At 33.6% G+C, this 14381-nt stretch overlaps 1 long non-coding RNA gene across 1 annotated transcript in view; it reads left to right on the top strand.

Moving 5' to 3' along the window:
* LOC127539492 (uncharacterized) overlaps positions 1–10449 on the top strand; it is a 55376-nt gene extending 44927 nt beyond the window's left edge. The window contains exon 3 of the long non-coding RNA XR_007947927.1: positions 9843–10449. This is a non-coding gene — a long non-coding RNA (uncharacterized LOC127539492). The remainder of the gene's footprint in view (positions 1–9842) is intronic.
* Positions 10450–14381: the final 3932 nt, after the last annotated feature.

Here is a 14381-nt window from a genome sequence, read left to right as displayed (position 1 = left end):
ATTGTCATTTTCATTTGTGTCCAACTCTTTTAGAACCTCATTTGAGGTTTTCTTGGCAAAGATACTCAAGTAATTGACATTTCCTTCTGTAGTTCATTTTACTGAGGAAGAAACTGAGGCAAGCAAGGTTAAGGGACTTATCCAGGGTCACAAAGGTGGCAAGTATCTAAGTCCAGATTTGAACTCAGAAGGATGAGTCTTCCTTACTCCAGGCACTTCACCACTTTGTATATTTGTATGAGTTTCTTCTTTTAGCATTCCCTACACTAATGAAATCAAAGAAACAGCAAATCCAATAAAATTTTTTATATCCTGCCTCTGATTTGTGGTAGGTATGTTTCCATAGTTAAGTCACTTAAATTCTTTATAAGTAAGGAAATTCACTAAGAATATAAGTAGTGTAATATTTGTTACCAGTCTGTATCAATGGAAATAGTTTTCATAGTGGTAGTTCCCAAAGCTATAAAATTAAAGGTACAGATTAATCAATAAGTTCTTCCTCCTCTCCTTCTTTCTGCTGCTGCTGTTTTTATTTCCTTTGGTTCTGCTGCTTCCTATTCCTCTTTTCTCTTTCTCTCTCTACCTCTTTTGTCCCCCTTCTATTCCTTCTAAATCTTCCTTCTTCCTCATTTTTATGTGTGGTATTGAAACAACTTCATCTTATTTTAGTCTGATACCTTAACTAATTACAACACATCTCAAATAATCAAAAGGTCTTAGACCAAATAAGAAAAGTCTTTGAAAGCCATTTAATGAAGTGAAATAGTATCTGATATAATTCTGCAGAGAATATTGGTGTTTTTGATACACACAAGTTAGCTAACTAATGGGAAGTTATTTTATATTTAACAAGGGAGAGATTGAGTAACTTCCCTAGTTACCAAATTGTCCCAGAGATTTGTAGAGACCCTGACAATGTAATCTGACACAATTCATTATTGTCAATACATAAATTAATTGAATTCCCAAAAAGTTGAGATTGATGGACATCCATCTTAGTTAATCACTGATCATAAAAAGTCTTCTTGCCTAAGACAGTGGCTCAGAAATAGACATTTTAGATGAAGGCACCTTTGCATACTATACCTCAAGAACTAATAGCACTAGATGTGACCTGAAGTCTTTACAAATTCAGATTTAGGAAAGTAGGACTATTGCTCTTATAAGGATTATGATCAGATAATATTAACTAGCACTAGTATAGGGTTTGATGGGTGAACAAGTTACAGGAGACCAAGTGCTATATAACCATTTACCAAACTAACATAATATCCTAACTAAAACCAAGGAAGCAGCCATGCCTATAGCACATAGAAATTCTGAGACATATTTGTCCCAAAATCCATTTCTTTGATAAGTTGGACATTTAGTACTTGGTGACAGCTTAGGTTTCTGCACATACCAAGGAGTAATTCCCTAATTCCACTGGATCAACATCCAATGGTGTCCTTCATCAGCTAAGAATAATTTCTTCATTAAACTTTAAGTAGTTTTTAGTGTGGGGTTATTCACTAAGCAGAAATTAAAAGAAGAATTAGTACAGTTGGCAAAGAATCTGGAGCACACTATCACCAAAGTAAATAGAAAGTCCAGGCAAAAGAATATTCAAGTATGGAATATAATGTAATTTTTAAAAAGGCAAATCATATCTTCTAGCTTCCAGAAATCCTTTTGTCCCTTTAAGGAAATGTTAATGAAGTTTGATTCAATTCAATATACATTTATTAAATACCTACTATTTGTCATTCACTCTATCAAGATAAGCATTGTGTGAAGCTAAGTATCAAAAAGTACAAATAATGAAACTCATGTAGTGTTTGTCTTATTTGAATTTTCATTGCATACTTTCTCCAACATTAGACAAATTACTATTTCATATATAATTATAATTTCAAATATTGGATGTTCAAATAATGCGGTCATTTTGTAGAATTTGTTATTTGTCTTGATGAGGTCCTAGCTGTAGCCTTTTTTGCTGAATTGCTTGTAAAGTCCATTCTTTCCTTGACTCTATGCACTATTCCTCCTGCTAGTCAGAGGACATCATTTTGGACATTGATGGGAAACATAACAATTTCTGGCTTCTTTGAAGCTAAAAGTTACAGAAAATGTGGAGGAGACTTGAAACTACTCCTTCCTACCTCATGCCCAAAGCAATTCCTATTCCAAAGATGTGCTGGAAAGCTAAACATTCAAGATTCTAGAAAAAAAAAGTTTATTTTTCAAGCTAACTAAACACTGTTATGAAGATTCTAAAGCCATAATTGAAAGATTTCACTTGATCCAGTGGCTTTTAAAGACTGAACATTTAATCTAAGATAATTTGATTGGTTTATTGATTGAGTTAGGCCACCTAACTAAAGTAGGAAAATAAAATATGATAATGTGAATCTGGTGTTCTTTTAGGATTATATATGTACTATTGTCTCCCTCATTAGAAGGTGATCCTTCCTGAACAATAAAAGAAACCTAGGTGGTGTAGTGGATAAAATACTGATCTTAGAGTCAGAAAGATCTGAGTTCAAATCCAGTCCTTGACATTTACTAGCTAGATGACCCTGGGGAAATTACTTAACCACTACTTTCATAAGTTTTTCATTTGTAAAATGAGGGCACACTGGGAAAAGAAATAGCAAAGAATTTCAGTATATTTACCCCCTAGAAAAATGGATGAAAATCCAGAGTCACATAATCAGACACAATTGAACAATGACAAAAAGGTAACATTAAAAAAAAAAAATTTGAGTGATGATAGTTTCATTTGTTGTATTTTCATTCCCACTGCTGACAGAATGTATTTAATAAATTTATATTTATCATCATAATTCAACATCATAATTATTATCATGTCATCAATATCAATTTATTATGTGTTGGGATTTCTCATATTGTTTAGGAAGGAATAGATTTGGTTTTGAGTTTCAATATTTCTCTAACTTATTTGTCCCAGTGGTAACATACAAGTTTTAATTCAGTCACATCATCCACTCTAAGGAACATATTATGTCCAGATATCTGGACACAATATATCTAAAACATATCTAAAGTGTCCAGAATGAAGAGGATGAAGAGACTTTATATGTATCACATTTCAAATAATTATATCTATCATTATTTTGTAAATTATATAATTGGTGGGGAAAAGAATGATTGTTATGTATGTAAATTACACATAACAATCATTCTTTTCCCCACCAATTATTTAATTATTATTTATTGTTATTATTTTATTTAATTATTTAATGTTATACATTCAACTCATTTTGTTTGAAGTTTAATGGAAATATAGCAGACAGGTATTTTTCTGTCTATTTTGATTAAAATCATTTTATTCCTCTTTGCCATGAACTGTGATTCGGAATAGATTTGACCTGACCCATTTTCCCCTACACAGCACACTGATTATGTAAATTAATCATCCCAAATCACTTCTTCTTTCCAAAATGATCCATAGTCTTGAGCTGCTACTACTCACTGAACTGTGTAATGGTAACAGTAATAACTATTTTTAATAGTATATTCCATTCAAACTCAATATACTCACTGATGCTTTCTGGTTTATTTATCTATGAGTTTGTCCATAGTCACTTAACACTTGTAGGTATAATTGTCATATTTACTTTAAAGTGCATATTAATATGAGAAGAGAGCAGCACTCAGATTGCTTAGAAAGGGGAAAAGATTTCAGCCTTTAACTTCTTCCTATTCTTACTAATCTACATTATGCTTATTAAGAATTAAAATCGATCTTTTATTTGAGGGTGAATTATTAGAAAAGTTATTGAGCTGTTAGATTTAGATAAACTTAATTGCATTTTCTTTCTTAAATTGCTTTATTGTAAACTGGATTTACTCTAATTTAAAATCTTTAACAGTGGATAGTAAGAAAGACAAAATTTTAAGCTGTGAGACCTGGACAAGTCATTTAATCCTGTTTACCTCAGTTTCCTCATCTGTAAAATGATCTGGAGAAAGAAATAGCAAATCATCTTTGCTGAGCAAACCCCAAATGAGGTCATGAAAAGTCAGATGTGACTGAAAAATTATTAAAAATGCATTTTGGCATAATAGAGATGTGAAGGTATTTGGAATTATTATTACTGATATTTTAGAAGAATTATCCTGATCAGCAAAATTCCTTCTAGATTTTCTTTTCCAATTGGACTTCTAATTACCTTCAATCCTTTAATCACTAAGCTCTTAATTCAGGGATAGGTACCATATCTATGATTTTGTTGATAGGGAATTCACAACTGAGAAAGGTCCCCTTGCCAAGGAACATGTTGTCACTTTGTCTGCAACTTGTAATCTTGGAAAGTTGTGTAGTGCCCCAAAAGGTTATTTTTATTTTTAAAATTATTTTAAATTTATTTAAAAATTGTTTGTCTAAGATCATAGACCCAATATACATCTAAGGTAGAATTTGAACCAATGAAGCTTATATTCTACTTCAGTATGTCCTTAAGACCCTATAAAGAGGTCTTGCCATAAAGGGAAGACTTTAAGTAGTAATGCAGTGGAGACAAAATTTAAAAAAAAAAAAAGAATGCTTTAATGGAAATGCCCAGGATAAGGAACATAGTTAGGGAGCTAAGTTTGAGAAGGGACCACTTTCTAGCTCCTATACTTGGAAATAGAAGAGAAAAGAGAACAAAAACTTACTAAGTACAAGTGACTTGTCCAAGGCCAGTTTGAACTCAGGTCTTCCTAATCCACAGAACCACATAGCTTCCAATTTACTAATTGTGCACCAACAGGCAAGTGGCATAACATCTAAAAATCTTGGGTTCTTCATCTGTAAAATGGCAATTATAAAACTAGTTCTATCAGCCAACAATTAGGGCAATGCAATAACATATGCTTAATAAACAAATTGCTTTTTTGATTGATGATATCAATGTATCACCCAGAACTTTGTAGAAAATACTCTAAAAATCTTCAAGTATTTTGTAATAGTATCTCTTCCTAGTTGGAGCTACCATAGTACTGGGCAAATAAATGACCTGAGTTCAAATCTTAACTCTGTAACTTATCGTTGGTGAGCAAGTTCTGTCTTTGGGCATAAATCTGCCATTTCTGGACTTCTATTACTCATCCATAAAATATAGGCAGTGGACTCTAATTCTATGCTCATGGGAGCTCATTTACTCCAAGAAGACCTTCTCTTCTCTGCTATTTATTATCATCCACTTTCATTTTATTTTACTAAAATTTATGGATGTTTACTAAAAAATCTTGCATGACTGATTCAATTCTCAAGAAAGAATTGGTTACTTCTTCACTTTAAAAATTAAATTGTAAATGACAGAATTTTACAAGTAGATTTGCTTATAATTTCAGAACATGCTACTTAACTGAATAATAATATGATATAATTAGAGAAAATAGATTTAAGTTTTTAATCTCAGCCTTTCCAATTGCTAATTTTGTTTAACACCTTTGGGCCCCTGTTTCCTCATCTGTAGAATAAGGGGTCAGACAAAATGGTTTAGGAAGTCACTTCTAACCTCTAAATCTAGAATCCAACAAATAGCTCATCACTCTATTACTTTCACTATTATCCTAGATTATAACCATTATGTTATGAAACTAAATAAATTCACAGCAGTAAAAGTACTGACATATTTAACAGGGTAAAAATGTTCCAACTCTACAAACTCCAACAACAGTAAAAGTACTGACATATTTAACAGGATAAAAATATTCCATCTCTCCAAATTCCAACCTTTCCATGACAGGGAAGCCAATGCGTCAAAGCAGCTAGTACAGTGGTTTTGAATGGCACCTATGTAATTGGTGAATCAAGGGGAAAAGAGCTCGGGGGATGAAATGCATAATCAATTCCTGCAGTGACGCAGAAATTCTCTATCCCTATGGGCTCAATACTTCTCTTTGCTCCTCTCCTGCAAGGACTGCTTGTTCTTAGTGCTGTTCATGACATCCCTTAGGCTATGTGGCTAAATTCCTCTCCACAGATGGGTTTTTCTTTCTTTCTGAGAAATTTATATTCATTGTTAAATGTGGCCTTTTTGATGAGCTGCCACATGTTTGAAGCTATGTGAGCAAGACTTTGGGGAGTTGTTAATGAGGTCTGACCTTCTCTAGCATTGGTTCCCCCCCACAGAGGAAACAGGTTCCTTCTGTGCATCTGGCCAGTGGATTTCAAGTTTGAGGGTACTTTGGAAAATCCCTGGAGAGTTCATAGGAAGCTCCAGTGGAAAGCCTTAGTCTCTCTCACCAGCAGGGTTCCTCTAATCCTTACAATCCATTCCCCAGGAGGATTCCAAAAACTTTTCTTTTGGCAGAAAGACTATTGTAAATGGAAAAGATGATTTGAAGTGCAAAGGCTAGTCTTATATTCTTCCTTGTGATAATTAGGAGTGAGGCACCAAGAACTCTGTTTGTATTGTACTTTAAGCCAGGAAGAACCATAATTAAATCCCACATTAGACACAACTTGGACCTGGACAAGTCACTCAAGGTCTTAGGAATTGTTAATGGAGATATATGATAACTTCTACCTTATGAGATTGTTGCAAATGCAATTTTATTTGCAAATGTAATCTTCCCCTTTTGTTCTGATTCTTTTACAACATGGCTAACATAGAAATATATTAATATAATTGTACAAGTATAGTCTATATAAGATTGCTTCCTGCCTTGGAACGGGGAGAGAGCAAAGAGAAAAGGGGGAAAGGAAAGAGGGAAGAAGGAAAAAAATGAAAATCAAATCTTACAAAAATAAATGTTGAAAAGTATCTTTACATTTATGTGAAGACCGAATTAGCTCCCTTTTGACCTCAGTAAAGATACTTTGTTGAAACTATTTCTAGCCATATGAAAAGATGCTCCAAGTCATTATTAATCAGAGAAATGCAAATTAAGACAACTCTGAGATAGCACTACACACCTGTCAGGCTGGCTAGAATATCAGGGAAAGATAATGCAGAATGTTGGAGGGGATGTGGGAAAACAGGGACACTAACATATTGTTGGTGGAATTGTGAACACATCCAACCATTCTGGAGAGCAATTTGGAACTATGCTCAAAAAGTTATCAAACTGTGCATACCCTTTGATCCAGCAGTGTTTCTACTGGGCTTATACCCCAAAGAAATATTAAAGAAGGGAAAGGGATCTGTATGTGCAAGAATGTTTGTGGCAGCCCTGATTATAGTGGCCAGAAACTGGAAACTGAGTGGATGCCCATCAATTGAAGAATGGCTGAATAAATTGTGGTATATGAATATTATGAAATATTATTGTTTGGTAAGAAATGACCAGCAGGATGATTTCAGAAAGGCCTGGAGAGACTTACATGAACTGATGCTGAGTGAAACAAGCAGCGCCAGGAGATCATTATATACTTCAACAACAATACTATATGATGATCAATTCTGATGAACCTGGCCATCCTCAGCAATGAGATGAACCAAATCAGTTCCAATGGGTCAGTAATGAACTGAGTCAGCTATGCCTAGTGAAAGAACTCTGGGAGATGACTAAGAACCATTACATTGAATTCCCAATCCCTATATTTTTGTCCACCTGCATTTTTGATTTCCTTCACAAGCTAATTGTACAATATTTTAGAGTCCAATTCTTTTTGTTTTGTTTTGTTTTGTTTTTTAATTTTTATTTAATAATTACTTTATATTGACAGAATCCATGCCAGGGTAATTTTTTTTTTACAACATTATCCCTTGCACTTGTTTCTGTTCCGATTTTTTTCCCCTCCCTCCCTCCACCCCCTCCCTTAGATGGCAAGCAGTCCTTTATATGTTGGATATGTTGCAGTATATCCTAGATACAATATATGTTTGCAGAACCGAACAGTTCTCTTGTTGCATAGGGAGAATTGGATTCAGAAGGTATAAATAACCCGGGAAGAAAAACAAAAATGCAGATAGTTCACATTCGTTTCCTGGTGTTCTTTCTTTGGGTGTAGCTGCTTTTGTCCGTCATTTATCAATTGAAACTCAGTTAAGTCTCTTTGTCAAAGAAATCCACTTCCATCAAAATATGTCCTCATACAATATCGTTGTCGAAGTGTATAATGATCTCCTGGTTCTGCTCATTTCACTTAGCATCAGTTCATGTAAGTCTCGCCAGTCCTCTCTGTATTCATCCTGCTGGTCATTTCTTACAGAACAATAATATTCCATAACATTCATATACCCAGCCATTCTCCAATTGATGGGCATCCATTCATTTTCTAGTTTCTAGCCACTACAAATAGGGCTGCTACAAACATTTTGGCACATACAGGTCCCTTTCCCTTCTTTAGTATTTCTTTGGGATATAAGCCCAATAGAAACACTGCTGGATCAAAGGGTATGCACAATTTGATAATTTTTTGGGCATAATTCCAGATTGCTCTCCAGAATGGTTGGATTCGTTCACAACTCCACCAACAATGCATCAGTGTCCCAGTTTTCCCACATCCCCTCCAAAATTCATCATTATTTTTTCCTGTCATCTTAGCCAATCTGACAGGTGTGTAGTGGTATCTCAGAGTTGTCCTAATTTGCATTTCTCTGATCAATAATGATTTGGAACACTCTTTCATATGAGTGGTAATAGTTTCAATTTCATCCTCTGAAAATTGTCTGTTCATATCCTTTGACCATTTATCAATTGGAGAATGGCTTGATTTCTTATAAATTTGAGTCAGTTCTCTATATATTTTGGAAATGAGGCCTTTATCAGAACCTTTAACTGTGAAGATGTTTTCCCAGTTTGTTGCTTCCCTTCTAATCTTGTTTGCATTAGTTTTGTTTGCACAAAGGCTTTTTAATTTGATGTAATCAAAATTTTCTATTTTGTGATCAGTAATGGTCTCTAGTTCATCTTTGGTCACAAATTTCTTTCTCCTCCACAAGTCTGAGAGATAAACTATTCTATGTTCCTCTAATTTATTTATAATCTCGTTCTTTATGCCTAGGTCATGGACCCATTTTGATCTCATCTTGGTATATGGTGTTAAGTGTGGGTCCATGCCTAATTTCTGCCATACTAATTTCCAATTATCCCAGCAGTTTTTATCAAATAATGAATTCTTTTCCCAGAAGTTAGGGGCTTTGGGTTTGTCAAACACTAGATTGCTATAGTTGACTATTCTGTCTTGTGAACCTAACCTTTTCCACTGATCCACTAATCTATTTCTTAGCCAATACCAAATGGTTTTGGTGACTGGTGCTTTATAATATAATTTTAGATCAGGTACAGCTAGGCCACCTTCATTTGATTTTTTTTCATTAATTCCCTTGAGATTCTTGACTTTTTATTGTTCCATATGAATTTTGTTGTTATTTTTTCTAGATCATTAAAATATTTTCTTGGAAGTCTGATTGGTATAACACTAAATAAATAGATTAGTTTAGGGAGTATTGTCATCTTTATTACGTTCGCTCGGCCGATCCAAGAGCACTTAATATTTTTCCAATATTTAAGTCTGACTTTATTTGTGTGGAGACTTTTTTATAATTTTGCTCATATAATTCCTGACTTTCCTTTGGTAGATAGATTCCCAAATATTTTATGGTATCAACAGTTATTCTGAATGGAATTTCTCTTTGTATCCAATTCTTTTTGTACAGCAAAATAATGGTTTGGTCAGGTATACTTATTGTGTATCTAATTTATATTTTAATATATTTAACATCTACTGATCATCAGGCCTCTGGGGGAAGAGGTGGGGAGAAGGAGGGGGAAAATTGCAACAAGAGGTTTGGCAATTGTCAATGCTGTAAAGTTACCCATACATATAACCTGTAAATAAAAGGCTATTAAAATTAAATAATAATAATAATAATATATAATTGTTATAACTATTCTTTCAGGGATATTGCCATGGAGAACTGATAGCTTGGAGGGATATCTGCCCCAAACCTACAAAATGTTCTGGCTTTGACCTTGGAAGGAACTTCCTTCTGGGAAGATTATGCAGAGAAAGAGAAAGAATTGATGAACTCACCTGCTGTGCTGGGTAGAGACTGGGGACAATTTATCGATTTTCCTACATCAGAGATCAACAACAGCACAGGTGATCAGAATAGAAGCAAAATTAACAGACTGACTTGATATGAGAAGAACCCAACAGGACATTGTTTTAGATTGAAAAGGACTGAAGAATAGAGAAGATTGAATTATCAGTCATTGGTATTGGACTTAGACTCAGGAAGACCAGAGTTCAGATACTGTCTTAGACACTTATTAGCTATAGGATCCTGGGTAAGATACTTAAATATTCTCTCTGTTTCTTAACCAGTAAAATGAGAGAGTTGGACTTGATGATTCTTTTAACTCTAATTCTATAAGCCTATTATACCATGTCACGAATTTCCTTTTGTTTCTCTTTGGACTATACTAATCTCTTCTATCACTTCCTTCTCAGTTTCTCCTCTGAGCAATGAGGAATGATGAGAGGAAGATTCAAAATACCTTGAATAAAATGTACTATCACTCTTCTATATACTCTATGCTTAATACTTGCTTATGTTCCTATGCTATTGTTAAATTAATATTTGAGGTCACAGCTAATGATTTTTAGCCCAACTCAATATGTATATAGTTTAAGACTGAAACAGGAAATCTAGAGGAAGAAAATAGAAATATTTTCCACATTCCAGGCTAAGATGGGAGTATGTAATTTAAAAAGAATTTCCACAATTTTATTAATCTTCAGGATCTAATCATATCCTATAGTTCATTTTAAACTTGGAGAGACAACAAGGAAAAAAGCCAGCAGCAGTGAAAATGGATAGAGCATACAGCTGATGTTAATATAGTTTTGTCATTATCATCATCATTATCATCATCATCATCATCATCACCAGCCCCATCACTATTGGTCTTATTATCTAGCACAAAAAAAAGACTTCTAAGAAAAGAGAGGGTCTTCAAGATGGAATGTACAAATCTATAGGCTACAAAATTTTTGCAGATGTCCATGAACAAAAGATAAATATAAACCATTCATTCTTTGGGACTCTGAGAGCAAAATTAATTTAGCTTATATTCATCTTTTCCCTTTGACTCTGTAATTCTAAGAAAAGGGAAGAAATATGAATTTTTTAGTGAAAGATATGAAAGGAAATGTGACAGAGTGGATAGAGTTTTAAAATTAGGATGACCTAAGTTCAGATCCTTAGTCACACTAATTGATAACAGGCAAATGTTTAAATCACCACAATCTTTTCTGGCAACTCTTATAAAACAAGTTAAAGACAAATTACCAATGTGTATTAATAAAAGTAGTTTCCAAGAAATGGAATTTTCCACATTGTTATAATTACAAATCTAAACCTTTATCACCATGACCCCCTCATCAACAAAGTTAATATATTATGATAGGTAGATAAAATCATTATAGTTGCTATTTACCAGATAAGAAAGAAGAAATGGTTCATTTCATTTTATCATAATTACCCTTCAAGGTTCAGACTATCAGTCTATAAACTAATTCTAGAGTTTATAATTAAGATAGAATTCCGACTAGATAAAGCTTTGACATATGCATTTAGGGAATAATTTGGATACTTAAAAGCAAATGACATTCTATTATCCAATATTAGTGCCTGGTCTTCTATAATATATAGTAGATTTAATTTAACCAATTCAGCTCATAACTCAGTTAATTGTTTGCTTACTATATTGACTTTCCTGCTAATGGGATATTAATCGTATTCCCCCTAATAAAACAGGTGGAATACATACATACAATATACATAATACATACATATAAATATATTTAGATAAATGCAAGATGTATTTAATAATAGCTTATATTTCAACAAGACTTTAGGAACTGTCTTTTAAATTATATTTCTATAAGATGACATGGTTTCTAGCATAGATATGTTTTATACAATACAAAAAATCAATTGTGTTTTGTGTTATTGTTGTTTTCTGACCTTAGGAAAGTGTTTCATTTTATAATCCTCTATTTTTCATAAAGGATATGAGTTTAATATCTATTTTTGATGGTAGGTTCTTTTCTGAGTTTTGTGTTTGGTCAAACTATTTATTAGTTAGTATACATTCTAAATTGTATTAGCAAATAACTTGATGTAGCTATTATCTTAGTATTGTAAAGTCAACATAAAAATTATTGATATTTGAAAGGAGGCAGTTAGGGAATGGGGAATGGTAATATAAGCTCCATTTAAATGCCACAAAAATAGCTGTCCACAAGTAGCCAAGTCTTTATTAGGAACTTGGAATCAAGGTCAAGAACATCAAGGGAATTAATAAAATTAAATGCAAAAGAAGGCATAACATACCTAAAACTATATTATAAAGCAAAAGTCAGCAAAAAATCATTTGGGACTGGCTAAGAAATAGAGCATAGATCAGTGGAATAGGCTAGGTTCACAAGATACAATACTCAATGCCTACAGAAATCTAGTATTTGATAATCCCAAAGACTCCAGCTTCTGGGGAAAGAATTCACTATTTGACAAAAATTGCTGGGGAAACTGGAAAAAAAGTATGGCAAAAACTAGGCATTAAAAGCACTAAACATCTTATACAAAGAAATAAGTTCATGATTCGATCTCTGATAAGGGCTTTAAGGATTTAACAGTGTTACCTGTACTACACTTTCAGAACCACTGGTTTAAATTATATTACAGATGGAAGCAATCCAAGAGATGGTATAAAAAAAGACAAACAGCTATTACATTCATGGGGATGGAGGAGAAGGCAGGGAAAGTTAGAGATAGTTTGTGGTGACTGGTGGTTTTCACTATCCTAGTTGTCATCCATTAATGAGCCAAAAAAAAAAAATCAAAACAAAAGCATCTTTTTGGAATGATTATAGAGTAAAATAATTCAAACTCATAAATGAAAGAATTTCCCTGGTTTTATTCATCAAGATTTTTCCTGTGTACTGCTGACTAGTTTCACATAACCCAATGAACCTCTCTTTAAACATTGAAGCCAAGTTTTTTGACTGATCATGTAAAACAATGAAGAAAACTGAAATGTAGTTGGAGACTCATTCAACATAATTGGCTCAAACTCATCCTCCATATTTATGAATTAAGGTTGTTGGGATTTCATGGTGTAACAAATGGATAATTATACTCTAGGGCCTTTTGCTTGTAAATTATTTATGTGGATTTTTTTGGCAAGGTAATGACCAAGCTATGTTATTTCATAGCTTGCAATTTCTTCTCAAAAATACCCACCATAATCATCAACATAACTTCATTATGGTTTTTTCATGGATCTTTCTAAGATGTTTATGATATTATAGGCATTGAAATAATCACACCCAACAGCTTATTTCCTCTCTCCCTTGCCCATTCATCCCTCTTCTTCAAATAAAGATTATTGAAAGTATCTTGGTTGGAGCTACAAATTCCTGGTTCTACCAAAACAAAAACAGCACCAAAATTTTCACTTTTTTTTTTCTGCAGCTTTTGGGGTTAAGTAACTTGCCCAGGATCACACACCTAGAAAGTGTTAAGTATCTGGGCTCAAATTTGAACTCAAGTCCTCCTGAATTCAGGGATGATGCTCTATCTACTGTGCCACTTAGCTGCCCCAACTTTCACTCTTTTCAACTGTAATTGGGGAGCTTTACTTAATAACTACTATTGGATAAGACAAGGAGAATAAGACCGTCTTGAAGTAAGATATGGGGGCATTCTATGAAAAAGCACAAAGAAATATTTATTATGCCCTACATGCCAAGTGCTGTGTCAAAAACTAGGAATACAAATGTAAAAGGAATATTGTCCTTGTTCCCAAGCAGCTCAAATTCTAATAAGATGGTACAACACAAGCAATAGAGTTTGACCAGAAAGTCAGATGGAAAGCTCCCATAGTCATTAAGTTTCAGCAACATAATAGAGAATAGCAAATCATCGTTATTGTCATTTCTATCCATAAAACCACAACTGTCCTGACACTGAATCATGTGAGAGCATCAAGGATTTTTCTAGGGAGAATTTTTCTTTTTCTGTCTTCAATAGTTATGGCTAATGAGGAGAGATGGTACTGCAGCATCTGCAAGGGAAGTTGCCACGCTGTGTCTCCTTAAGTGATGCTCTGGGGACTAGCCTGGAAGCAGATGCAGCTGTGTGGTAGACAAGCAAGCCTGGACACTGGTCTTCAATCCAGGGTCCTTGGCTATTCCCTTGGGAAGTAGTAATTAAGGTGGCAATGATGTTTTTTTTTTCCTAGTGAATTTATTTTTAATACACATTACTTTATAAATTGTGCTGAAGAAAAAAAAATCAGAGTAAAAAGGGAAAACCATGGGAGAGATTTTTAAAAAAACAGAAAAAAGAAGTGAACATAGTATGTTTTGATTAACATTTTGTCTCTATAGTTCTTTTTCTGGATACAGATGGCATTTTCTGTCCAAAATC

Source organism: Antechinus flavipes, chromosome 5 (assembly GCF_016432865.1).
Source record: "Antechinus flavipes isolate AdamAnt ecotype Samford, QLD, Australia chromosome 5, AdamAnt_v2, whole genome shotgun sequence".
NCBI lineage: Eukaryota > Metazoa > Chordata > Mammalia > Dasyuromorphia > Dasyuridae > Antechinus > Antechinus flavipes.
The sequence above is the reverse complement of the archived record's forward strand: the minus strand, read 5'-3'. Positions and strand labels throughout refer to the sequence as shown.